The sequence below is a fragment of the Dermacentor andersoni genome, chromosome 1, assembly GCF_023375885.2.
Source record: "Dermacentor andersoni chromosome 1, qqDerAnde1_hic_scaffold, whole genome shotgun sequence".
Taxonomy (NCBI): Eukaryota; Metazoa; Arthropoda; class Arachnida; order Ixodida; family Ixodidae; genus Dermacentor; species Dermacentor andersoni.
Window position 1 is genome coordinate 209,237,473 of NC_092814.1, and position 26,419 is coordinate 209,263,891.

Genomic DNA, 26,419 nt, shown 5'->3' on the forward strand with positions numbered 1-26,419 from the left:
AGAGAAGCGGTGCAGGAACAGTACCCTGGGGTACCCGGGAGGAAACTTCGACATGGTTTGTGCAGTGATCTTGATACTGAACAAACTGATATCGACCAGATAGGTATGATTTTATCCAGTTTGTAATACTGTTTGACCCCAGAGGGTTGTTGAGCTTATATAGCAATTTAGGGTGAGATACACGGTCAAAAGCTTTAGATAGGTTAAGGAAGATCATGTCAATTTGTGCGTGCTTGTGAATAATTGATGCTAGTTCATGAATAGTTTCTAGTGGTTATGTGGTAGTAGACAAACCCTTTCTAGAACCGTGTTGGTTAGGTATAAGCATGTTACATTCTTCAATGAAGCTTAAAACGTGCTTAAGAATAATGTGCTCAAGTATTTTGCACGTAGAACAAATGAGAGATATAGGACGAAAGTTTGAAGGATTGGAGCGGTCGCCTGATATAAACACAGGCACAACTTTTGCATTATTCCAATCGTTGGGTACCTGGCCTGTTTCTAGGGATTTGAGTAAATAAGGAGTAAGTACTTGGATACCTATTCGGCGTACCGCTTCAGAAAAGTATTTGGAATGTTGTCAGTGCCACATAATTTTTTTTTGTGCCGATATTTGGCAGTAATCAAAAGTAAACTGATGGATTCTTTCTCAGACGAGCACTATGCCAAACGTTTCTTTCTCGATTTGCGAATATCGCGTTTCCATATCAGCGTTCAAGTGGCGTACACGACTGGGCTCCATTTATTCTGGTGTTTTTCCAATAGCGATGCGTCAATGCCGATGGCTGACGCGCCTGCCGAGATCTTTGTTTCTTCACTTTCATCAAAAAAGGCCAGGAGCGGCGGAGCCGCAGACGTCATGCCACTCGCGCCCATGGGTTGTATAGTCCACTCAAAAACCGTATCGTCCTTGACGAGGCAGCGCCGTTTTATCGCTTAAGCTGGGTACATACTTTCGAAAACAGTGAACGACACCCATAATTCTTGTCACGGCATTTTTTACTTCCGGCGCGGGCATGGCTCGGACGCTTTCGATCAATTCGGGGCTTGGGCGCACGCCGCCTTCATTGATTACGTCAGCTAGAAATTTTATCTCCTTCGTGCCAAACATTTTTCAGGATTAAACGAGACTTCTGGTTTTCTCGGCCCTTTCTAGCGCGGCACGCAAACGTTCTTCATGCTGGGCTTTGTCATGAAGCTGAACATTTCGACAGAATTGCCTGTCTGGTTGGGAAATTGATTAGGACTTGAGACTGACTCCAACCAAATAACTGAATTTTATTAGCCCACCCTGAAGAAGGAGCCGAATAGGCTCCGAAACGTCGGGCTAATAAAATTCAGTTATTTGGTTGGAGTCAGTCTCAAGTCCTGGGCTTTGTCAGTACCCCAAATGAGGACATCGTCGACGTAAATGCGTACTCCTGGGATGCCTTCAAAGAAATCAGTCAGTGTCTTTTAAAGACTAAATCTCAAGTTTAAGTAAGCTGGTAATCACTAAAGCGCCGGGCCCAGACGAGATTCCAACGTGCGTTATAAAAGATAATATAGATATATTCGGGCACTTATTATGCCATCTATTCAACCAATCACTACGTGCTGGAATATATCCATCGACATTTAAAATAGCCAAAGTTACCCCTATTTATAAAGAGGGGGACAGGTCCGACCCTTCTTGCTACTGCCCGATATCTGTACTGAGTGTTCTTAACAATATTTTTGAAAAAATAATCGCAAAACAAAAGCACTTATTTTTGGACAAATATTACGTGTTATGTCCACATCAACATGTGTTCCGACCAATGCGTCCTACAAACACAGCAGTGCTCTCACTGAGTCAAACTTTAAATACCGCCCTTGAAAATAACAAATTGGCTGTAGCAGTTTTTCTTGATCTCAAAAAAGCATTTGACACCGTAGACCACGAAATCTTACTTTAAAAATTACGTAAATATGGCTTCCGCAGCACTATGTGGCATAGAGAGTTACCTTAAAGGTCGTCAACAAATGGTAATAATTAACAACATTACTTCTTCCCTTCAGTCCATACGAACAGATGTGCCACAAGGTTCAGTATTAGGTCCGTTGCTTTATTTGCTATACATAAATGACTTACCGCAACTACTAAACACTGCCGAAATGCTCATGAATGCTCACGACACCTCCCTTATTATTACTGGTGAAAATATTTCAGATATAAAAAAAATGTGTACTGAACTAGTCAAAATTGCTGATTGGTTTACTGCTAACAAGCTTGCCATTAATCATTATAAAACTAAATGCATGGTATTCCATTCCCGAAATAATAGTACTCCACTTAATGATATAATACTACGTATTAATAATTGCCCCTTCGATCATACTGACTCGTTCTCCTACCTTGGTGTCCTTCCAGACAGCTGCTTAAATTGGCAGCTTCAGCTAGATGCTGTCTGCCCTAAATTAGCTTCAAGTTGTTATGCCCTCGTGCAAGCTCGTGAATACTTTGACCTTTCAATACTCCGTATTTTATACTCTAATGACATGCCACCTTTTGTACTTTGTAGAACCCTGGGGTTCGACATATAACTCCAACCTTGAACCAGACGGTTGCAAAAACGAGCTATACGTACGATAACTTTCTCGCGATACTATGAACCAAGCACACCCCTGTTTTTTCTATGCTAAAAATCTTGGCTTTTGATTTCGTACGGGAATTACGATTAGCCACATCTATTAACAATGTTATAAGATACAACGAGCCATTCCCTATTTCGTTACTCCGCATGCCACAACGCCACACTAGGAACCAATCTTTTGGTAACTTAAATATCCCGCCAATAAAACACGCCTATGGTAAACGACTGCAACAGTATGCTGGAGCGAAGGTATGGAATGATAATTCGCATTACATAAAGAACTCGCAGAACTTGCTGAGTTCAATTAAAAAGAATTATTTTGAAGTTATTCTCCCTGCTTCTTAAACTGATTCTTGTGTTCTCTTTTTGTTAAACCATGTACAACAATTATTTCATCAGGTATTTCTTGTTTTTATTGCGAAGTGTTGCAATTTTCCGGCTCTCTTTGCTAACTTTTCGAAAAGAAGACTAATAATAATACCTATACAATAAGTTTTCATTTTGCAAATCCATGTGCTACTATATATTGGCAGTCTGCATGCTGGCTTGGGTGAGCGCTCCGTTTTGCATGGCAGGTATACGCTCGGCGGTAGTCTCTGGCGTTTGTTTTCGCGCTCGCGCGGTCTGTTTAGTGTGACGTGGCATGTTCTACGTGGAAAATGATTCTAGGAGACGTACTCAAGTGGTTTAAGTCGGTATGGCCGGACTTTCTGCTGGCGTTGAGGCGGACGGAGCGCAAAGCGCGATGTGTGCGCGCATGTTTGAGCCTACAATCAGCCTCGGAGATCAATTGTGTATTTCTGAAAGTTCTAATCACTAATGTGACCTTATTGCAGTATTATCATCTAGTTATAAGCTGCGGTTTAGGAACAATGAAACATACGCGACGATCGTAACAGCGTGGGTACCATTCTGCTACGATAGGAACTGTGCTGTTATACTGTGACGAGGGTTCAAACTGGTAGCTGCAGATTACATTGCGTGATTACGTGGTTCGGTGAGTAAGGCTTCCACCCATGAATAAAATAGTTTTGGTTAGCAATAGCAGCATACCTTACAATGTGAACTATACTTGTCCAGACCGTTTACGAACTGCGCGAGCATCCTAAGCAGTGGTAGGCGCTGGATTACAGATATCTTTGTTCTATATAGGGCATGGTCCAAGCATGCGGCATCAACTTTTATTGATATATAAGCGTTGTGCGGCGTGACTATGCGAGGTCGCACTGCGGCGTTAGCCCGTTTTTTCTTTCTTTTTCAAGAGAGAGGATGATAACGGAATTTTTTTTTTCGGTTGTGTTCGTTCCGTTCTCTACGACGCACTCACACGTATTACGGAAATTTTGTACTTAAAAGTAGCCATCGCATTCTTCTTATGCGATCCATCTCGAATATTATGACTTTACAGGGCAAAAAGGCAATGCCGAAGCACATAGATTATATATGTATCTTGCTGGTTCACTAACCGCAGTGATCTCTGTGTTGAGTAGCACCATCGGCCTGATGCAGGAGGCTAGCGTACACATATAGTGATTTCAAGCCTGCTAGACTCGAAATACGTGAGAACGATGCCGGTGTATCGCAAATATTTGATAGCGCCTGGCGCTTAGATGTTTCGTGGTTGCCCTAGGTTGGCCGTACACGAGCTTGCGCTCTTATGGTTCAGTCCTTACGCCAAGCGATCAGATATTAAGCAGATTTATCATTTCATGCTGGCAATACAGAGACGCCGGTATTATACGTTGAAGTAAAACCGATATACGCAAACTAGTTCACAACACAAAAACACACCGTGGCTGTTATAATGCGCGTCGCATGTTTGCGCCTCCAAGAGATATTTCTGCATACTGTAGTCACCGATGCACTGAAAGGCTTCCCTGACGACCTTGTATGAACGGCATTGCGTAAATTTCACACTTGACGATCTAAAACATATCGAAATCGTTCCGCAGCACGCGACAGCGCTGCTTGCGACAGCACGCAAGCAGCGCCGTGCCGGATCGCACAAGCCAGAGAGGAGGAAAGGCTGCCCGCGCGCCCTTTCCTCCTCGCCTGATGAAAATGTCTATAGAGCTGCGCTCAAAGTTCGCAATTGGGGAGTATCTTAATCCTCGGAGAATTTTTTGAGATTCGTTTGACTGATTCCTGCTTCGTTGTCTTGGTTTGGCCATCAAACATTCTACCTAGGAACATAGCTTTTCTGTGGAAAAACTTTTCTTCTCATTAATCTTGAGTTCTGGATCACTGAGTGCTTGAAGTACACTGCCGAGATTCTCAGAGTGCTGCTCCTCATTGTGAGAGTAAATTATTGCATGTCGATGAACACGCTACAAGACTTCCCAAGGAACGGTCGCAAAAAATCGTTCATCATCTTCTCGAACCAATCGGGTGAGTTCTTCCATCCAAACGGGAGTCGGTTATATTCATAGATGACAAAGGACGTTATAAGGGCAGATTATCTATTGTATTCTTCAGAAAGTGGAACTTGACAAAATCCTTTACATAAATGAGTACGTTACAGCACTCTGCAGCCACCCGTCTCGTCCATGATAAGAGTCTAGCCGTGGCACAGGAAAAGGAAAAAAAAAGCTCTGTCTGCTTATTAATTTGCCTGTAGTCCGTACAGAATCGGAGACTTCCATCTGTCTTAGATGCAACAGTGATGCGGAACGCGAATGTAAATGTGGTTGGACGAATGATCTGTGCATCCAATATCTTTTGAGGCTCATTCTTCAGCTACATTGTGTTCTCCCGTGACATATTATAGGACTTCTTTCTCACTACTGTAGTATCGCTTAATTAACTTACATGGTACCTCAAACTTTGTAGTAGCCTTGGAATATCCCTCCAAGCATAGTGTTTCCGGGTAAAATATCTTAACGTCTTCACCAGACAATGGCTTCCGCAGCTTCCTCGAAGACGAAGCTGAAGAAGCGCTAATACTGTGGCGCTTTTCTTCTGTGGTTGCTTCTCCAGTCCAGTAGATGTTATGACGAAGTGCACTGTTGACTGGACGTGTTGCACTTCAAGAAACGTAGTTATCAGGTTGCCCATGCTCTCAAGTGAAGCAACGGTAGCAGACTTGGCGCACTTTCGAATTGGAGTCGAAACAGAATACTCATAATCGTGAAGTTTCATATTCAGCTTCACCTCTCCTTTCGCAACTAAATCATCTGAGGTGAGCTTCGTTCTAGTGCTTATATAGGAAAGAAAGAAATGTGTCGGTGCTCACTGGTTCCAGAAGAGCATCTTCCTCTTCATCTTGAGGCGTTGCAGCAAAGATTCGGATGCCACCGTGTTGATTAGCCCTGATCATGTAGTCCACCCGTATCTCAACTTGAATGTCCACACAGAAAGTATGCGGCTGCGCCAATTTGTAATAATACACAAGTGGGCTAGGTTATGCTGTCAGCCATCTTTATGCCGAACCCGCTCTCACTTCGTAGTCTTCGTTATGGCCTACTCTAACTTCTTCAACGCAACGTCCACGCACATATGCGTGTGTGCGTGCGTGTGTGTGCGTGCGTGTGTGTGCGTGCGCGTGTGTCTAAAAATAATAAAAGCACGAAAATCATTGAAAAAGACCGGAGACGGCCTAAGAACGCGCACAGACGCGCGCGCTGTTAGGCTTTCTCTGGTCTTTTTCAATCATTTTCGTACTTCATATTTTCGCCCTGCGAAGCGGAATAGCCCGCGCCACTAAAGTCACCAGCATCTGCTTTAAATATTTGTAAATAATCACCATCAGAAAACCGGGCTTGGCACGGATTCACATCTCTATTTGCATCCCATGTTAGTCTTCCGTGGACTTTAATATCCTGGCTCTGGGAGAACATTGAGTTCTGTACACTTATCTTGAACTCAAACACCGCAAGCAAATATTTCAGTATTTTATCTGATGATAGCGGGGAAATGCGTTTCGTCATTACAGAACCACATGCGCTGACGTATGACATGGTACTTAGACAAACCATCGAGAAAAAAGTCGCATAAGCAACCTGCTATGAACATATTAGCGGATTAATGATTACGCTCTTTGCAGCTGCACTTCGCCGTTTAAGGGGAGTGAGCACCAAAATTGACTGGACATGTTTTTTTTTTTGTATTTTAACGCTAAGATACTCCAGCATCCTCGGCACATCTTTTCAGAAAGGGGTATCGCTCGTATGCCCGTAGGAAGCCGTTTGAAACTACCAAAACGCAAAAAGTGTCATTGCCTACTGGCTGTGCAAGCTTGAACAATGGTTGGTGTTTTCTGTATTTCTTCTGTTTACTTAGCAAGGCTGCTTCTGGTGGAAAATATCGAAATATGTGTAGTTTAACGTTTTTGCCACTTCAGTATACGCTGCAAAAGCGCAAGAATAGTCTTGGCTGGAGAACTACATTGCCATCGGTTATCACTATTGCGCCTGCACGCTACGTAATTTTTGGCCTTTATGAAAGCTCCGAATTGTTTTGTTTTACGGGCGCTTCGCAATATGAACCTGAGATTTTAGAAATTGCATGCATGGGCGAACGCAGGACACAAACGAATCTTTGAACGTTACTTGGTGTACTTGCCAAACTACACTTTTGTTGAAGTGCCCACGGTTAGAACTTCTGCGTTTGGCGCCACTAGTTATAAAAACGATGGTGCAAGGATGGCATAACAGCGGCCGATGTGGTGTGTCGTCGTCCCTGCTTTTCTCTCGTGAAGAACGATGTGTGAGCAGAGCGGTGGATGTTGCGTCCAGCCCAATGGAGGGTGAGACTGCGTTCCCCTTGCTCGTGGCTCGCGAGCTGTGCTACCAAAATCCGCGATGGTGACTATGGCACATGATGATGATGGCGATGGCTGGCGATGATGATGACGCTACAATGGTGGCATCATAGAAAAAAGCTATTGGGGGCATTATGTGTCCCACCAGGGATGTTTATGATTGCGCTGTTGCTGAGCAAAATGGACAACAACAAAATCGCCAAGGCAGACCAGGGTCTCTGCCGAAAGTAAAAACAGGAGGAAGGCAGAAGAAAGTGAAATTAAGGGTTCAGATAGGCGATCTAGAATGAAGCATGCTAGAGATTACGCTGCAAAACGTTCTAGGCTGACCTCTCTGGAAAAAGAAATTGCGTTTTTCTAATAACCATATTTTTAGTGCATAAGGAACATTATCTGAGTAATCACTAGGCCGTCGGAAAAGTTCTTTTGTCAATTTTCCCCCGGACCTCTGCCACGCTTACTGAATCAAAAGAAACACGTTTCCTTCAAAAAAGAGATGAAAGGGGACGAATGAATTTTACTGTCTTCTTGGGCTAAATGTGCACCTTTCGTTTTTCCGTGTTTTCCTGCCACCGTCTTTTCGCACATAGCACCAAAAGAAAGTATATTTTCTTACGAACTTTCCTGTTTAATAATTCTCTCGAAAAACTGCTCGAAATTTGAACCTCCATTTCCGACAAACGTTTTGAAGTGATGATCAAAGCTACAGTTATCGTTTTGGTTCCGCTATGACGGGACAAAAGGAGAATGAAGAAGGAAGAGAAAGATACAGTAAGGGCTGGCAGACAATGATCATGAAGTAATCAGATTGAGTGCATCTTGAACTGTGAGAACATTCATTACATTCCGTGCCGACGACAGGATGTCCATGTGGATCGAGCTAATGGCTGTGGAAATGAACGGCTGAATTTAAAAATTAAATTGCGGGGTTTTACGTGCCAAAACCACTTTCTGATTATGAGGCACGCCGTAGTGGAGGACTCCGGAAATTCTGACCACCTGGGGTTCTTTAACCTGCACCTAAATCTAAGTACACAGGTGTTTTCGCATTTCGCCCCCATCGAAATGCGGCCGCCGTGGCCGGGATTCGATCCCGCGACCTTGTGCTCAGCAGCCCAGCACCATAGCCACTGAGCAACCACGGCGGGTAACGGCTGAATGATCACCTGGACAGTTAGTTACCAACTTGAAGCAGACTACCTGGTGAGTCTATATGGCTATCCCAAAACAGCAAAAATTTTTCATTTTGTTACGGCCATGACGAAGCTTACCACGACAAAACTCCTATCCAGGCATTGTGAGAATAGATGTCAGGTTGGATTTGGCAGACTGTTTCTTCCACCTGCCATACAATAAGCTCCATTAATTCAACTTTCAAAGGAATCTCCAGCGACATCTTTGGTAACTAGCGTTGCGCCTTCAAGCAGTCGCAGTTACAGCGGCAACAACCGCTCGTGGGCATCCTGTGCCATGCGCTCACCGCGAAACCTAGGGGCGTAATGTACTAGTGCAACCAGAAACTTTCGACGGAGCGTCAGATTACAACTATCCTTGCAAATATGCAGTTGTGTGGGTACGAGTGCCAACACAAATTATAGAATGACGATGAAGATAAAGTGCTGATTTTGATAATATGTTTGGCTAGAAATGAGCGAAAATAGTACGACCTGCGCATTAGAGACCGCGCTAGCGATACACGGAGCGCGCAAGTATTACGATGTTTAAATTGAGAGTGATGCTGTAAACCAATGGGACAAGGCCATATTCTTCGAATAACTAGATTATTTTTATCTTCGAATAGATTATTTTTATGAGAAGAGGAAACTTCAAACTGCTGATTCTGCTCTTCTATAATCTTTGATAGTATGTTTTATTGTCCATGGCATGACAAAAGAGGAGCAGATGCAAAGCCAAGAAATATCTCCAGAGGCGGTCGAAAAAGTGATACATGCATTGAAAGGAATTTTAAAAGTGTGCTAACTACCACAACCTCGTTTGCAGTGGTCACAGCAGTCAGTAAACAACAGTGCTCTGCATAGCAACGATTTTAACCAGGATGGATGGATGGATGGATGGATGGATCGATGGATGCTATGAGCGTCCCCTTTGGAACGGGGTGGTGTGATGCGCCACCAAGCTCTTATTTTATCGTCTAATGTCCTACGTATGTTAAAAGGAAAAAAGGAAAGGAAGAAAACCCCACGATGAATTCCCATAACCAAAGTTTATGAAGCCCCATTGGGAACTTTGTTTTTATACAGCTCCGTTGTTTGCCGTTTCCCTACTCCTACCAATTTTCCAATCGCCTCTTACTAATCTCTATTGCGGACATGTTTACTTTGCCCCTGCTCTCGCTGAACCCAAGGGCTTCAAGGAGGCCATTGGTGCCTAAATCGACCGCTGGGGAGATATCTTCACATACTAATAAAACAGGCTCCATCGTTTCCTTAGCTTTACTGCAGCAAGCGCATGCTTCGTCTTCCTTCTTATATCTCGCTTGATAGGTGCGTGTTCTAAGGCATCCCGATCTCGCATCGAAAAGTAATGAGCTTCCCTTTGAGTTATCATACATTGTTTCTTTCCTGATTTCGTTTTTTCCTCTTAAGTAGTTACTCATGGCAGGTTGTCTTTCCATTGCCGCCACCCATGAGATTATTTCAGTCTCTCTTACTTTCCGCTTGATGTTCTTTGTTGCTGTGTTGCTCACCATACAGGCCGCATACTTGCTGGCAAGCTTCCTAGTTCTTTTCCTGCACTGTGAATGAAAGTTTTTCCTGTACAAATACCTCAATCCTCTCTGAGCCCATTTACTTTCTTCCATATTCCTCAGACGTTTTTCATAATGAATTTTAATGCGAGCTTCCCTCATTTCAAAACTTGTCCAGCCCATATCACCCTGCACAGCTTCATCTGTAGTATTCCCATGAGCGCCCGATGCGAGGCGTCCCACTGACCTTTGGTTGTCATCGAGTCCTGATTGTACCCCAGACTTCAAGCAAACCGTATTTCCAAGTGTAAGTCCTGGAACCATTACACCTTTCCACATACCTCGGAGCACCTCGTACCTATTGTATCCCCATAGCACCCTGTGTTTCATTATGGCCGCATTTCTCTTCCCCTTTACTGTTATTGTTTCTTCCTCTGTTTCCATATATGTATTGCTTTCGTTTATCCATATACCAAGGTATTTACATTCTTTTACGCGAGGTATTTCCTGGCCCTGTATTGACACTATCTGTTCACTGTTTTCACTGAATACCATAACACCTGATTTTAAACGCTAAGTGTCAGACCTAAATTTTCACCTTCCTGTCCACAAATATTAGACAGACGTTGCAGAACACTTTGCTTGTTAGCTAGCAACACAATGTCGTCAGCATAAAACAGACATGGAAGGTGCTGCTCTACTACTGTGCTCGCCTCAACTCCAGCCGGGCGCCTTTAGTGGAGGCCTGAGCCTTGCTTGAGGGTGGCCGCAACAACAGCGTAGGCGTCATTGTATGGGAGGCGTTCTTTACAATGCGTTCCACTTAGGCCCGCTGTGCGTAGGCTCCACCCAGTCATGAACATGAAGTTCAGTGTAACCTCCAAATGGATATTTTACGTTAAGGCAACGTGCGATTAACACATTAAATAAGAGAACGCGTAACTATTCATTCTTCTGCGGCCGCTCAAGCGGCATTTGCCCCACGCTGCGCCCCAGTTCGTTCCGCTACCCTTTGCAGGAACCCTCCGCGTCAGGCGTTGTGGTAAAGCGTACGAAAAAAAAAAAAAAAACAACATGCACTGTAGAAGTAAAAGGGGAACATGATACACAGGTTCACAGTAGTTCAGCTTCCGTTGTTAGCGTTGCGTCAGCGTCGGTAGGGTAGCAACGGCAGAGCGGGCCCAGGTGGCACGTACTACAAATATCACTTTTCACATTATGCAGAGCACGGTGAGCTTTTCGCTCTCTTTTTATTACGATAGCAATTATATGAACATTTCAGGTGCAGCCTTGCCGTTGCCGTGATGTTCCGTGTGAAGTCTAAAGGTGATAACACCATCCCCGCGCGCCGTATGCTGTATGTACGAGTGAAAGGACGCGAGGAGAGCCGACGATCTGGCGCGCGCGAGAGGCGCAAAGCAAGCACGCAGTCTTCCGTCGCGCGAAAGGCCGTGTGATGATGGGAGGGGGGGAGGGGGGTGGCGTTGCGCTCCCACAGCAACTGCGTTACTTCGCGAGCGGGTGCAAGGGGAACTGTCGATCGAATATCGCGCGCCAAACGGAGGAAAGTGGGGAGGCCGCTCGGGAGGGAAGGGGGGCGGCTTATACTCCTCCAGCAACTGCGTTCTTTGCGTGGCGGCGCGCGAGAAAAGCAGTCTGCAGATGGCTCATACATTTGTGCATGCTGTTCTCTCGCCACTGTTTGCGCAGACGCGGCAGACAGCACGAAGGTCACTTCGCTCGCTGCTGCTGCAGCGCTTGCTCACGCCAGCGTTTTGACAGCGAGCGTCCGAGGTTACCGAGTGTGATATATGCTAATGTTTGTCTGTGCGCGCTGACACCATGCTTGTTATATAATTCAGTTAGTAGGCGAGTGTTTCCAAGTTTATACGGCCGATCAAACTACTATCCTTACATCGTATAGCTGTCTACTAATTTGCTATCGCAATCGATGCTTCGCACTTCAAGGGAAACTGCGACTTTTTTTTTTCTGGATCATTTGCATTTCAAGTGCGAATCAGGGTTCTCGACGTTAACTGCAGTGGGTCCGCGTCCAAACCGCGACACCTACTGCACTGTGCAACAGTGTTTACAGAAATGCTCGTACGAAGCTTGCTGCCAGCACAGATATCGGAAAACCAACGGCCCGAGTTCTGGAACCAGCTGGTTCGTCGTGGAAAGTCAGCTACATGCTGGGTATTTTCGCTGACCATCTTTAGACGACAAACGGGCGCTAAGTCGTGGTTGTTTTGTTCGGCAGACCGGGCCTTATGTGCACGAAGTTGATGAAACTAAATTGAAATGCTAAGTCGGCTGCTGAGTGTCACTCGCACGTTCACATACTTCCGCTAGATACTCCAGCATTCTATACATACTTGCGCTAGATTACCTGAACTTTCATTGACAGGCGTTTATTACTTTACAACACATTGGAGCAAGCAAACACACACATGCGGCGTTGTGCTGACAACGATATGACAGCGATTTCTATTACGAAAGAACGTTTGAGCCACGTTGTTGAGTTGTGAACGAGTTTGACGTTACCTCATATTGACAACTGACTCTTGTTGAGCGTTGACCATTATAATGGTCAGCGATTTATATGAGTCAATTCTGTCTTTGTCCCCCTTGTCTCTATAAATTAAATTAATTATGCTTCATCGCCAACCGTCTGGCATTCGCCTATATTTATATTTATATATATATATATATATATATATATATATATATATATATATATATATATATATATATATATATATATATATATATATATATATATATATCTCAATAATACACATGTTAGCAATTCAGGCGATTAAATCAAAACTGCAAGCATGGACGAAATACAATGGTATATTGGGAGAACTTCAGCGTGGCTTCAGAATCGGTATACGCCTGAATGATAACGTGTTTGTTCTCATTCAGTGTATTGAGTTATCCAGTGAAGAAAGAAGACCATTGCATGTGCCTTTTTTAGACATTACCGGAGCATATTACGACGAAAACCTCAACATGTTGAGGGATATTCTGGAAGGGAAACGTGTAAGCAACGACTGTATACAGCTTCTGAGGGAGACTTACCGAGAAAATACCGTTTGCGTTGAATGGAAAGGGATGAGGAACAAGGAGAACGTTGATATCACCAAGGGACTGCGACATGGGTTCCCTTAATCCCCATAGCTGTTTATGATGCATATGATAAGGATGGAATGGGCGCTAGAAGGATTCAATATCGGGTTTAATCTCTCATAAAACAGGCGGGTACAATAGTAAAACATCAGCTTCCTGGTTTGTCTTACGCGGACGGCATTGTGTTGCTTGTTACCAACAGAGTGATGTGCTACGTCTGGCTAATATCTGTGAGCAGGAATGTGACAATTTAGAATTAAAACTTGGCGCAAAAACAAAAACAGGTTTTATGGTATTCAATGAAAACAGTGAACATGCAGTGTCAATACAGGGCCAGGAAATACCTCCGGTAAAAGAATACAAATTCCATGCTAAATGAATAAACGAAGTACATCAATGGCAACACAGGAAGGAAAAAACAATAATAGCAAATGCGAAGAGAAATGTGACCATAATGAAACAAAGAGCGCTATGGAGATACAATAGGTACGAGGAGCTCCAGGGTATGTGGAAAAGTGTAATGGTATCAAAGCTTACATTTGGAAAAGCCGTTGTTTGTTCGATTTAAGGAGTGCAATTAGGACTCGGTGGCAACCAAAGGTCAGTGGGACGCCTCGCATTGGGCGCTCATGGGTAGACTACAAATGAAGCTGTGCAGGTTTATATGGGTGGGGCAAGTTTTCAAGTGGGGGAAGCTCAGAGTAAAACTGATTTTGAAGAACGAGTGAGGAATATCAAAAAAGTAAAAGGGTTATGAGAGTGTTGAGGTATTTGTACAAGAAAAACATTGACTCACAGTGGAGGAAAAGAACTAGGAAGCTTACCAGCAAGTGTGCGACCGGTATGGTAAGCCACATGGAAACAAAGAACGTCAAACGCAAAGTCAAAGAAGCCGATGCAATATAATGGGTGGAGGCAATGGGGGAAAAAACCTGCTATGAATAACTACCTAAGGGGAAAAAACGAAATCAGGAAAGAAACAATTTATGATAATGAAAGAGAAGCTGCTTACTTTTCGAAGCGAGATCAGGATTATCTAGAACGCGTAGTCATAAAGTGAGGTACACCAAGGAAGAAGCATGTGCTTGCGGCGGTAAAGCTAGGAAAACGATGGAGCATGTTTTATTAGAATGTGAAGATATCTACACAGCGGTCGGTTTAGGCTCCTCTCGCCTCTTTGAAGTGATTTGGTTCAGAGATAGCAGAGGGAAAGTAAACATGTCCTCAATAGAGATTAGTAAGAGGCGACTGGAAGTTTGGTGGCTGAAAAGTAGGGAGACCACAAACAACGGAGGCCTACAAAAACAATATTCCCAGTAGTGGTGCAGAAAGTTTGATGCTGGGAATTCTTTGTGTGCTTTCTTTTTCAAAAAGATAGGTAGGGCATAAGACAAAATAATAACAGCAGCTTGGTGGCGCAACCCACCACCGCGTTTCAAAGGGCACGCTCATAGCATCCGTCCGTCCGTCCGTCCGTCCGTCCATCCATCCATCCACGTATCCATCCATCCATCCGTCCGTCCGTCCCTCCGTCCGTCCATCCATCCATCGAGCAATGTATGCAATGGCAATGCGCGGGTGGCCTATACCCAGAGCTCCTCTGTATCGAAGCTTATCTGTCAGCTGGAACTGCCATAGAAGTGCCATTTTTGCTTCGCGACTTCACACCAGTGAGAAGGAAGCCGTACGGTATGTCATGTAAGAAAAAGTTCTGGTTAAAGCAAGGATTGCAGAAAAAGTTAGATGCAATGATCATCAAACCACCAAAGCCAGCTTTCGCATCAGCAATAACGATTGTTCAAAGCGAAGATGGGTCATTTCACTTTTGCACATATTATTGTTTCGTGAATCGACAGGCCGAGCTGTTCCCCTCTGCGATGCCTCGTCAGGACAGGACAGGACCGTGCGCTTGGCTCTCGAGACTTGATTTATGCAAGGGATATCGCCAAATGCCGTTCGTGGAAGTAAAGAAGCATTTGGCCGCTTTTGTGGCACCCTTTGAAATTTATTATTACAACAGACACCCTTTTGGCTGGAAGGATTCTAGAGCTTCATGTCAGAAAATCAAGAACGGAGTTTTGCAAAAGCATTTTAGGCCGTTTTTGTAATGTTTATATAGATGACATTATAATATAATCGCAAATAAAAGAACAACAAACCCACTTCATTCAGGTTCTTGTGGTTCTCAGCCAAGCAAACTTGAAATTAAATAAATGATAAAGTCAATTTTATAAAAGAAATGTTGTCTTCGCAAGAATGTTTGAATTATTGTTTTTCTCAGTCTCGCCGGACATTTCCAAGCATCTATACTCGACTATGCCACGAGAGAAAGTGTTTGACTGCACATATGATGAAAGTAGTGCCTTTTATGCGGCCAGAAGAATATGAGCAGGTATACAACGACCTGGTACGAATTATCTCGTCCAACCCGGTACTAAGGTCTTCCTGATTTCACGTTATCATTTGAACTTTGCGCAGAGGCCTCTGGCTACGGAACCGGTGCTGTATTTTACCAGATCGACTCCAGAGCTAAGGTTAACCGCAAGCTCAAGGACATCGGATATTACTTTTACACGTTTGCCAAGGCATAGGAAAATTACCCAACCACAGAGCAGGAGGCATTCTTAGTGGTCATGGCATTGCGTCATTTCGGCGTTTATTTATAAGTCCGTCACCTCTAACTTGTTGACTGAAAATCAAACACTGAGCCACCTTGTGAACTTGACCCAACCAAAATGCAGGTTTGCACGATGGACAGGATTCATCAATACTTGTTTGGCGGCTCCCAACAGCAAGGAGAGAAGCTTCTTGACTCACATGCCATATCAAGGCTACATACATGAACAGAAAGCCCACTTCAGTGTGGACTACCCGAGACCTTTAGAGGGCACCGAAAATATACGGACGGCTTCGCGTTTCAGGGTCAAGCATACCGAGCATTGTAACGTTTTTATGGCAGCCCTGAATATGGCGGACATGATTGATTTTGGAAAACCTATTGGGAGGTGTCGAAAAGCTTTGCGTGGAATCACATGGAAGAAAACAATAAACAGTGCATTCAAACGTGCCGCAGGTGCCAGAGAAATAACGCAATATACAGATCCCAATGAAACAATATGGTCCAATACGAACATTCTACTGTGCATTTGAAGTCGTGAACCTATATTTTGATGAACTACAAAAAAAAAAAATAAGCAAGGGACATGTTAAATATACACAATCATTCGTCATTGCCGTTATCGAATGCAGGAGAATTCTGACAGTAAAAACAAGGAAAGGAATTTGAAGAGATCTGCCGCCAATTAAAGATGTAAGTATTCGGCCTTTTCCGAAGTCCAAGTCACGCAATAAAACCAAGTGCCAAAATGAAGTGAATAAGACTTTGCTTTGGGCTAGTTGCTTTATTTGGAACGCATAGGTCAAGAAGTGTGCAAAAACCACAGATACCGAACGGACACGTAAAACACGACGGGCGCAGGGCATTTTGCGTGTTCTTGCTGTGTCCCTCTTCTTCAAGGGCTGCTCGGGCTAAACTGTCAGAGTGAATAACGGCCCACGAATTCTGGCCTGTTATTCATCGCGAGGAGTGTTGGTTCCCCTTTAAACAAATGGGATCCTGATCTTGCAAGAAACTTCTGCGAAAGCGGCTAATACGAAATGTGTTGAGGTGCTAGAGAGTTACACAGCATCTGGGAAGAACAGTTTTTAGGCCTTAGACCTCACGGCGTAGGCGTTCCACCCGCCGACTGAGCAGCTAAGGCTCTCTAAGCGGCTAAATCCACTTGAAATGGAGCGCTATTTTGGCGTAGCAGTAAAGCAGAGGTCGCACGTGAGCAGCACGTTTTGCGGAAATTTATGAGCTGCAGCAGCGGAGAAAGTAATTCCGCAGAGCTTGGAGCCTTTCGGCGCAGGAACACAAAGGAACGCGCATTTTCCTTTCTGACCTACAGCCCCTGTTATGTATTTTCGTCTCCATTGTTCGTTCTTGAAGCACGCTAATCTTAACAGTGCAACAAACGTAAGTTTTGCATTTTAAGAGCGCTGCTACCGTCCAAATTAGAAGGTGCGCTGTAGACAATGATAATGATCATTTATGGTGGGATTGCCCTTGAAACGGGGTGACGGCAAATACTCACTTGGCCTGCGAGAGCTAATCAGGTTTTACTATATTGATTACAGCCTAGCATATTTCCTATCTCTACTTTTTCCTGCTATGTTACATATATGCCTATAAAAACCCGGCCATAACTCTTCCCTGCTTTTTTTTTCCACCAGCAATCTAAACGTCCCGTGCTTATCTCGCCCGCTGACCAATTAACGCGCCTATCAGCTTAAAACACCAGCGCTACTGTAAGGCGGACTTTCCGTACGGTTCTGGCTAGGTAAATAAATATCTTGCCATTGTATTAAGACGTGCTGATGGCAGATCAGTACTGCGGAATTTCGCAAGGTGGAGGAAGGTTCATGAAAGGAATAATTGTCCTCCACCCGTATGTAGCGCGAAGCCACAAAGGACAAGAACGAATTTTTCTTCAATTACGAAGCTTTGTAAGTAAGAAACCCGTGTGAGTTTTCTTTGTAGCTTCGTGCTACATAAGGGTGGACGTCAGTTTTTCCTTTCACAAAATTTGCTGAATTCTCTGTGGACTTTTGCTGCAGCAGGCACATCCCTCGTCCTGCGGCCAACATTTGCCCTCCGGCAGCCAGCTCGGGTCGCAAAAAGCAAGTCACTGGCTTGTGTGTTAGCGCACAAGCTTGTGTCTTGACTTCTTGCTTGCCGTTTCTTGTAAAACACCGTGGGGTTTTTTTTTTGTTTCCGTCCTTTGAAACCAATTTAACGCCGCTGTCTCTTTCACTTCATTTATTAATATCTCCGGTTTGTCTATTTGCACTTTCAATTAACCTGTACTTGGACTCTAATCTTCTGCGCTTCGTCTATTCCGCGCCCAGGTTTTTGAGGTATAGATGCATGTGCACTTCAGCAGCCCATTTCTTCTCACTCATGTCCCTCAGTCTTCTTCAAAACTAATTTTAGTTCGCTTCTGTGACTTCAGAAAAAGGCCCAATCAATTTCCCTCTGCGCTGTTTTGTTTGTGGTTTCCATGGGCCCCCAATGCCAATCGGCCCACGGTTCTTTTCTTGGGAAGCTTTACCTCCCCCCCCCCCCCCCCCCCTTCAAGATTTGATGATTTTAAGCGCAGAATGGTTTTCGCGAATGCTCTCGCAGAATCACTACTGCCTTTTACAATTTCCTCGCAACACCTCTTTTTATTGTAGGCCCCAATATGCTCTACGTTTCTTTATAGCCACGTTTCGCTTTCCCTGCATCCTCAGCTGTCTTGGAGGGTGTTTGAGTAGCGTTTTCCTTCGTTTATGCATACACGAATTGATTTACAATGGATAAGACTGGCTGTTGAGTCGATACCAGCTCATTACTCATATCTTCATAAAGAGCATAATTCACTATTTCTCTATGCTAAAATCATAAGACAACACTTATCTCTTTATTTACACAAACATTCGGAAGCCTCTGTAAATATCCTGCATTGTCCGCTATTAGCATGATGCCGTCTACATACCGTACCATGTCACCCCAGGGGCGCTTTGTGGCATCATTTGGCCATTACAAATGTCGGGTAAATCGAAAACCAATTCACTATTTTCTAGTCGTCTTCATGTTGCCTTAACCTAGAGCGTGCACAGTAATTAAAATATAGGCCATCCTTGGTTAACTCCGTCAATTTCCAGTAGTTTTGTGCATTTTAGGCCTTCCCAAAGGATTTGTACTCGGGTTTCGTTATACTCTGCCCTATCAGCATTTACGCGCTCGTGCTTGAGAATACCCTTTAGCAATGCCCTGTCTACGTAGTCGCAAGTTCCCTTAGTATCTAGAAACGCTATCCATAAGGATCTACTATGAGCCATTGAGAGAGAGAGAGAGCTGGAGAGAGCTATATTAAAATTTAAAGTGCGCAATTTTCTATAAAGCCTGCAATTAAGACACATAGCTACAGAGCAACATTTCTCCAGCAAGTTACACAAATAGTGTCCCTCCCCCCCCACACATATACACCAATTTTCGTGCAATGTGAAACTCACTGACACATTAGCTTCCCCATGAGAGCGAAGAAAAATCCTACGAACGTATAACACCGCAGAAGGAGAAGACAACATGCATTTAAAAATTATTCAGAAGCCTATAAATACCGCACATACGTTTACCGTACTTTCCCCGCTCATAATTTCTACAAACATAGCTCTAACACCCCCTCCCTCCCGCATCCCCCAATCGCCCCACCGACACATGTACCAATTTTCGTGCAATGTGAAACTCACTGACAGAGTTCGCCCATGACAGCGAGGAAATATGCGAAGAACGTATAATACCGCCGACGGGGAAGACAACGTGCATTTAACAATTATTCCTAAAGCCCATAAATACCACACATATTTTACACGTACTTCGCCCGCTCATCATCTCTACAAACATAACTCCATTACTCCTCCCCCCCCCCCCGCCACGGACACACACAAATACCAATTTTCGTGCAATGTGAAGCTCATTGACACATTAGTTCGCCCATGATAGCGAAGAAACATCCTACAAACGTATAACACCACTGTAGGGGAAGACAACGTGCAATTAGGACTTATTCCTAAAGCCTATAAACACCGCACATAGTTTATACGTACTTCACCCGTTCATCATCTCTACAAACATAGCTTCGAATGCTAAAAAAAAAAGATCACTGACGATTAGGATACTCCCTAACGCGAAATTTGAGCGCAGTTCTATACGTGCTTTCATTTCTTGGTATATTCGCTGGCGCGGACAATCTGTCTCGTGCGGCAAGATACAAACGGAGCGAAGTGCGGCGCGTCTGCCTCGTTAATCGGGAGATCGCGAGAGGCAGCGAGCAGGTGACGCGTGGGCGCGATTAACAGCAGCCGCCGTAGACAGACATCCGCTAATGCAGCGTTTTGTTTAAATACAGACGACGCGCGCTACTCTGACGTCACATCGTAGCCATCGTCGCCACCAGCCTGTCTTGCGCGGCACTACGCTTTCGTTCCACCAACGACGAGAGTGACCCCTAGTCACGGGGAAGTCGTGGCACCAGTGTCAGCGGCGACAAGGCCCAAGGGAGCGTCGCTTGTAGCCGCTCGCCATCGCCCCTTGCAGCAGTGATCCCCGTCGCATATGCTCGTACCACGGATTGACTTCAGCAGCAGACGCCGCGGTCGAGAGTCCCTACCTCACGGCATCCTGACCCCCCCATCGGAAGCGAAGATGAGATGGCCAACACGGCTGCAGATACTCTATTGCGGATGCCGTAGCCGCCGGCAGTTCAGCGCATGCGCAGGCTGTCTCCCCTCCGTTCCTCCTCCGCTTTGCGCCTCATGGTTCCACTGCACCCTCCTCCTGCGCTTTCCTTCTCATCTCTGCGCTATGGCCTTTCTTTCACATACCGCTGCGCTCCGCGTTCGCTTTCATTCTTGGCGGCGCTCGTTCGCTCGGTTACGTCAACGCCGCTGACGCTCATTGCAGGAACGTGTTATAAGAGCTGCACTCTGAAAGGGACTTTTGTTTCTCCAGCTTGAAACAGTGATCTTTGAATGTAGTCTCGGTACGCTTAAGAGCAAGCATTACCTCGAATGCTCCTATCTAGATATATATAAAAGGAGAATTCGGTTTCTCGGCAACCACTGGACCAAATTTGATGAGATTTGTTGCATTCCAAAGAAAAACTTGAAATGTATAGTGACAATTCGTTTCCAATCTTTTATTTATTTCATGAATTTTTTGTTAAAAATTCGCAAACTCGCAAATTTTCTGAAAACGAAACTATCAAGTTTACAACTCCGTAACTTAGCAATAAAAAATGTTGTCAAAATTATGTGAACTCCATCTATAGTGCATCTAAAGCGGACAAAATTGATACGTAACACGCGAACCTAAAAAATACAGTAATATGGAAATGCAGCTATTGCAGAATCCTTGTACACAACGTAAAGAATTCGCGTAAGATATAAATTGACACATTGAATTTGTCTGTTTTGAATGATTTAATGGATGCCGTTTACAGAACCGCAATATCCGTTCTTCATGCACAGGTATTGATTTGTAAACTTAGTGCTTCTATGTTTTCTTAGTTTCAAATCTTTTGGAATTATTTTAACAAAATTCAGGCCTTAAATCGAAATTCCGCTTCCAACAGTCACTAGAATTTACCTTTCTCTCTGAAACGCAACAAATTTCATTAAAATCGGTCCAGTGGTTATCTAGGAAAAGTGTTTCTACGTTTTACGTGTATTTGAATAGGCCGCGTCGAAGTTGGGCCCGAGCTAAAGCTTCCTCTAACATGTTCAAATGCCCAGGGTGGGTATATATCTTTCTTCGGTCTTGAGCAGTTCCATCCTAATGCGAAAACCATGTTCAGCGCTGCGTAAAAATCTGAACGTGTCCTGGCACCTATGTGTGGGACAATGGTCTTGCCAGGCGAAGACTCATTTAGTCGCAACAAGTGAGTCGACAGATCCTGAGATGCCTGAAGCTGGAGGGGTCATGACTCAGCTTCCTACAACTCCTTTTTGTTCGAAGCTGGTTGAGGAACTCCTAGGTATAATCGAAAGAAATATATGTATTTCCTATGTATTGCTTCTAGGCGCTCGTTCCGATGGTGACATTAGAGGCAGCTGGCACGGTATCCTGCTGGTAACCAACGCTGAATGTAACCGTACCATGGACGTCGGATGGTTACCCAAGCGTATGGCAGCGATGCGCTGAAGTACATGGAGCCTCTATGACGATGACGCCGCCACGTTGTCAACCGCGCGATGCCTAGCAGCTTGCGGTCCCGAGAAATGCCAAGAAGTCGAACGCCGGTGATTTGTCGTACAGTGTGAAGTGACCACGTACTCCCAAGAAGATCAACCGAGCAAAAGAACGTGTATTACGGGTATCGCGTGCAATATATAGCACACAACAAGAAAGAGGTGAAAGGGACAAATACAGAGTAAGGGAAGAAAGTGATTACAGCAGGTGCACCCAGCTTCATAGGCACGTGCGGTGCCATGACGATACAACAGTCTCCTGTTCTCTTAGGGAGAGAACCTGTCAGGGGACGTCTCGAACGGGTTGACCTTCGTAGTTCCAGGGTTGTGGTCTCATCCGTCGTATTCGCACTAGCGGTTTTGTCGACGGCTCTGTCGGCTCTGGCTGAGAGACGCGGCTGCACTTGCTCCGAGTCCTGCACCACCACAAGCGGTTGCACTTGGTCCAAGTGTCGTCGCATGAGTTCACCCTCCGGTCCCTCGGCAGTCACCATCCGAGACCCCTCTGTTGTTTGGACACGTGTTTGAGTCCATGGGTCTCCGAGGCAACCGTAGTTTCGCACCCAAATTGGTTTATCCTTCCGCAAGAAATCATTGGCAAAAGGGTAACTGTAACGCTCTGTTTCTGACGGCAACAAGTTATCTAATCGGGAGCGTAGCTCACGCCCCATCAGCAGCATAGCCGGCGTTTTTCCGCCTGACAGCGGCGTTCGTCGGTAGTTGTGCAAGATCCTGGCCAGCCGCGTTTGCATTGATCCTTGCCTGTTTTTTCTTCAGGCTTTGTTTTATGGTACGCACCACTCGTTCCGCTAACCTATTCGATTGAGGGTGATATGGGGCAGCGCGAATGTGCTTTATTCCATTCACCGTAGTGAAAGTCTGGAATTCCCGGCTTGCAAACTGCGGCCCATTATCTGTGACGATTGTGCGCGGCAACCCAAAAGTGCTAAAGAGGATGCGCAGGGCATCTACAGTCGTCCCAGTTGTGGAAGCTTGCAAATGCACAGCTTCCATCCACTTACTGTGGGAATCGACCATAATTAATAGCATGTAGCCATCCACCGGATCCGCAAAATCAATGTGCAGACGAGACCACGGCTGCCTGGTTTCCGGCCACGGGACTGGTACCAGGCGTGGAGGCATCGGTGCAGCTTGAACACATAAGTGGCACGTCTTACCGAGCTGCTCAATCTGTTTATCAATGCCGGGATACCAAAGCAGCGAGCGAGCTAGTCTCTTCATCGCGGTGATTCCTTGATGTGTCTCATGAATCAGCTGCAACACTGCGTTCCTGGCTGCTTTAGGCACGACGACTCGGTGGCCCCAGAACACCAGGCCTTCTCTCACAGTTAGCTCGCCCCTCCGGACTACGTACGGCTTCAGAGTGACTTGCTTCGCGTCTAAATGCCGAGGCCAGTATTCCTGCACCCACTTCCGCACCACAAGTAACTCCTCATCTTCGACCGTATAGCGGGCCAGTTGTTTGGCTGACAGCACCCTACTGTCCAAACAGGCGGTGAGATGTACGTACTCACAGTCATCAGCGCCGTCCTCGTCTCCGGACACTTCCTTGGAAGGCGCTGCCCGTGGCAGGCGGCTCAATGCATCAGCCGGAACATTCGCCTTGCCGTCCTTGAACTTGACGATCTAGGAGTAGGTGCTCATCTGGGGGGCCCACCGTTGTATACTTGCGGCCGCCATGGCTGGAACCGGCTTATCTGGACTAATGGCTTGTGATCAGTCAGAAGTGTGAATTTCCTACCCAACAAATATGCTCGGAATTTCGCCAGTCCTAACACTAATGCCAGAGCTTCCTTTTCAAGCTGCGAATACTTCCGCTCTGCGTCTGTGAGTATGCGGGAGCAGAAGCCAATGGGTTGCCTCATCCCCTCAGCTGTGCCGTGAGAAAGGACGGCTCCAATGCCAACTGATGAAGCGTCACATTCTAGTACCAACGGTTTGTCCGGGTCGTAATGGGCAAGAAATTCTGCTTATCAGTACTTTGACCTCTTGGAACGCCTGCTGCTGAGCAATGCCCCACTTCCACTCCGTCCTGGCGCGCAATAGTTCGTACAGAGGCGCAAGGATCGTGGCTGCCTGCGGTAGAAACTTTTGGTAATAGGTGACCAGACCCAAAAATGACCTTAACTCGGGCACTCCCGTGGGTGTACCGACGTCCAGAATAGCCTTAAGATTTTCCCTTTTGGCGTGCACGCCCTTATCGTTGATTTTGTAACCCAAAAAATCAACCTCATTCTCACGAAATCTTGACTTCTCCCGATTCAGCCGCACTCCGAACTCGCGAAACCTTCCCAGAACTCGGCGTAAGGTGGCGGCGTCATTCCGCTTTTCTGCAATGATTACGTCGTCCAAATAGACCTGTACTCCGGGCAGTCCTTGCAAAATTGTTTCCATGCGTTGCTGAAATAGCGCTGGCGCAGAGGCTACTTCGAACGGAAGGCGTGTGAAGCAAAAAAGGCCCGTCTGTGTATTCACCGTCGTGAGCAGTTGCGATTCTTCGTCTAACGCAATTTGATTGTAGGCGTCCCGGAGATCGATAGTTGTAAAAACTTCACCGCCGTTTAACATCGCCATGATGTCCTCTATGCGTGGGAGTGGATACTGGATCGTATGGCAGGCTTGGTTGACAGTAGTTTTGAAATCGCCGCATAAGCGAATGTTTCCGTTACGCTTTACCACCGCCACCACGGGTGCCGCCCACTCCGAGTGTGCGACCGGGACAAGAATTCTATTTTCAACTAACCGATCAATTTCGGCCTCCACTTTTGAGCGCAACGCGTACGGCACCGGCCGCGCCTAACAGAACCGAGGAACAGCATCATCCCGCAATGGCAAACGGGCGGGCGGTCCCTTTATGAGCCCTAACTCGGGTCGAAACACGTCGGAAAATTCTTCTAACAAGACTTGAACGCCACTGCCAACTTCACGAATGACTGCACTCTCACCTTCCTGCGTTGCGCTGAGCACCGGCTCCCCAAGAAGGTCCAGCGCTGTCATGACGTCCTGGCCACACAGGCTCGGCCCGGAACAACTCAGCACCGCTAATGTGGCTTTCGTAGTCTTCGAACCCAAGGAAACGTCGAGCTGTAACTGGCCACGCACCGGCAGTGGTCCAAGGAAGCATGACAACTTGAGGGGCGATTCTTGCAGTTTCGGCCAGGCATCTTGATGCTGTACGTAGGTGGGCCAAGTGATGATAGAAACCGGGGACCCTGTGTCCAGCTGCATCATGATCGCTATTCCATTCCAAAGTAGAGTGTACATTATTGCCTTTATGGTGTGAATGTTTCGAACGAAATTATCTGCCGTTTCAACGAGGAACAGAGCTTCTGATCCCGGATCGTTGCAGTTTCCTGCTGACGGATGCACGGCATTAATTTGCTGGTGTGGCCACGTGAACGGTTCCCTTGTTCTGCTGTCTGCTTGTCCGGGACACATCTTGCGAACATGACCGCGCTGCTGGCACCGGTAGCACTTCGCCGAGTGGAACCAGCAGGTTCTGGGGTCGTGCCCTGTTTTTCCACACCTGAAGCATGGTGGCCGACTTTCACGTCGTGCATACATGTTTCTTAACATGTGTACGCCTTCGTCTTCAGGCGCAGTCTTCCACGTCTTCACGTTTTCTTCCGCCATTTCCACTGCTAAGGCGATTTCCTCTGCTTCGCTTCTTGTTAAGGATGCCTTCGAAAGCAGTTGACGACGTGCCGAGTTGTCTTGCAAGCCACTACTATACGGTCCCGGAGCATCCTGTCAAGTGAAGTGCCGAAGTTGCAGGTATCCGCCAATTGCCGAATGGCTACAAGAAAATCTCTGACTGGCTCTCCTGGCATCTGGTTGCGTGAGAAAAATTTGTAGGATTGGGCTATTTCATTCGGGCTGGGCGAAAAATGCTTCTGCAGTATGTTGAGTGCTTCATTGTACGACAGCTCGTTCACCTTTGTTGGCGCGCAGCGTCTACTAACGACGGCCACCGTGTGAGTGCTCAGCTCTGCTACGAGCAATGTTCGCTTCTTCTTTTCTTCCGTGATGCCGTTGCCTTCAAAGAAAGCTTCTAGCCGCACTAGATATGCCGGCCAGTGGTCCATAGCAGTGGCTTGCGTATCCGGCCATGGCTACCGGGGTGTTGCTGGTGGGGCGGCAGGCTCATCCCATCCTCGTCGCCACTGAAGAGACCACGTACTCTCAAGAAGATCAACCGAGCAAAAGAACGTGTATTACGGGTATCGCGTGCAATATATAGCACACAGCAAGAAAGACGTGAAGGGACAAATAGAGAGTAAGGGAAGAAAGTGATTACAGCAGGTGCACCCAGCTTCATAGGCACGTGCGTTGCCATGACGATACAACACA

General features: G+C 45.8%; 1 pseudogene; it reads right to left on the minus strand.

Annotated features, from left to right (window-relative positions):
* Window positions 1-26,154, minus strand: part of LOC126546933 (uncharacterized) — a 43,011-nt pseudogene extending 16,857 nt beyond the window's left edge.
* Between the last annotated feature and the right edge of the window lie 265 nt (window positions 26,155-26,419).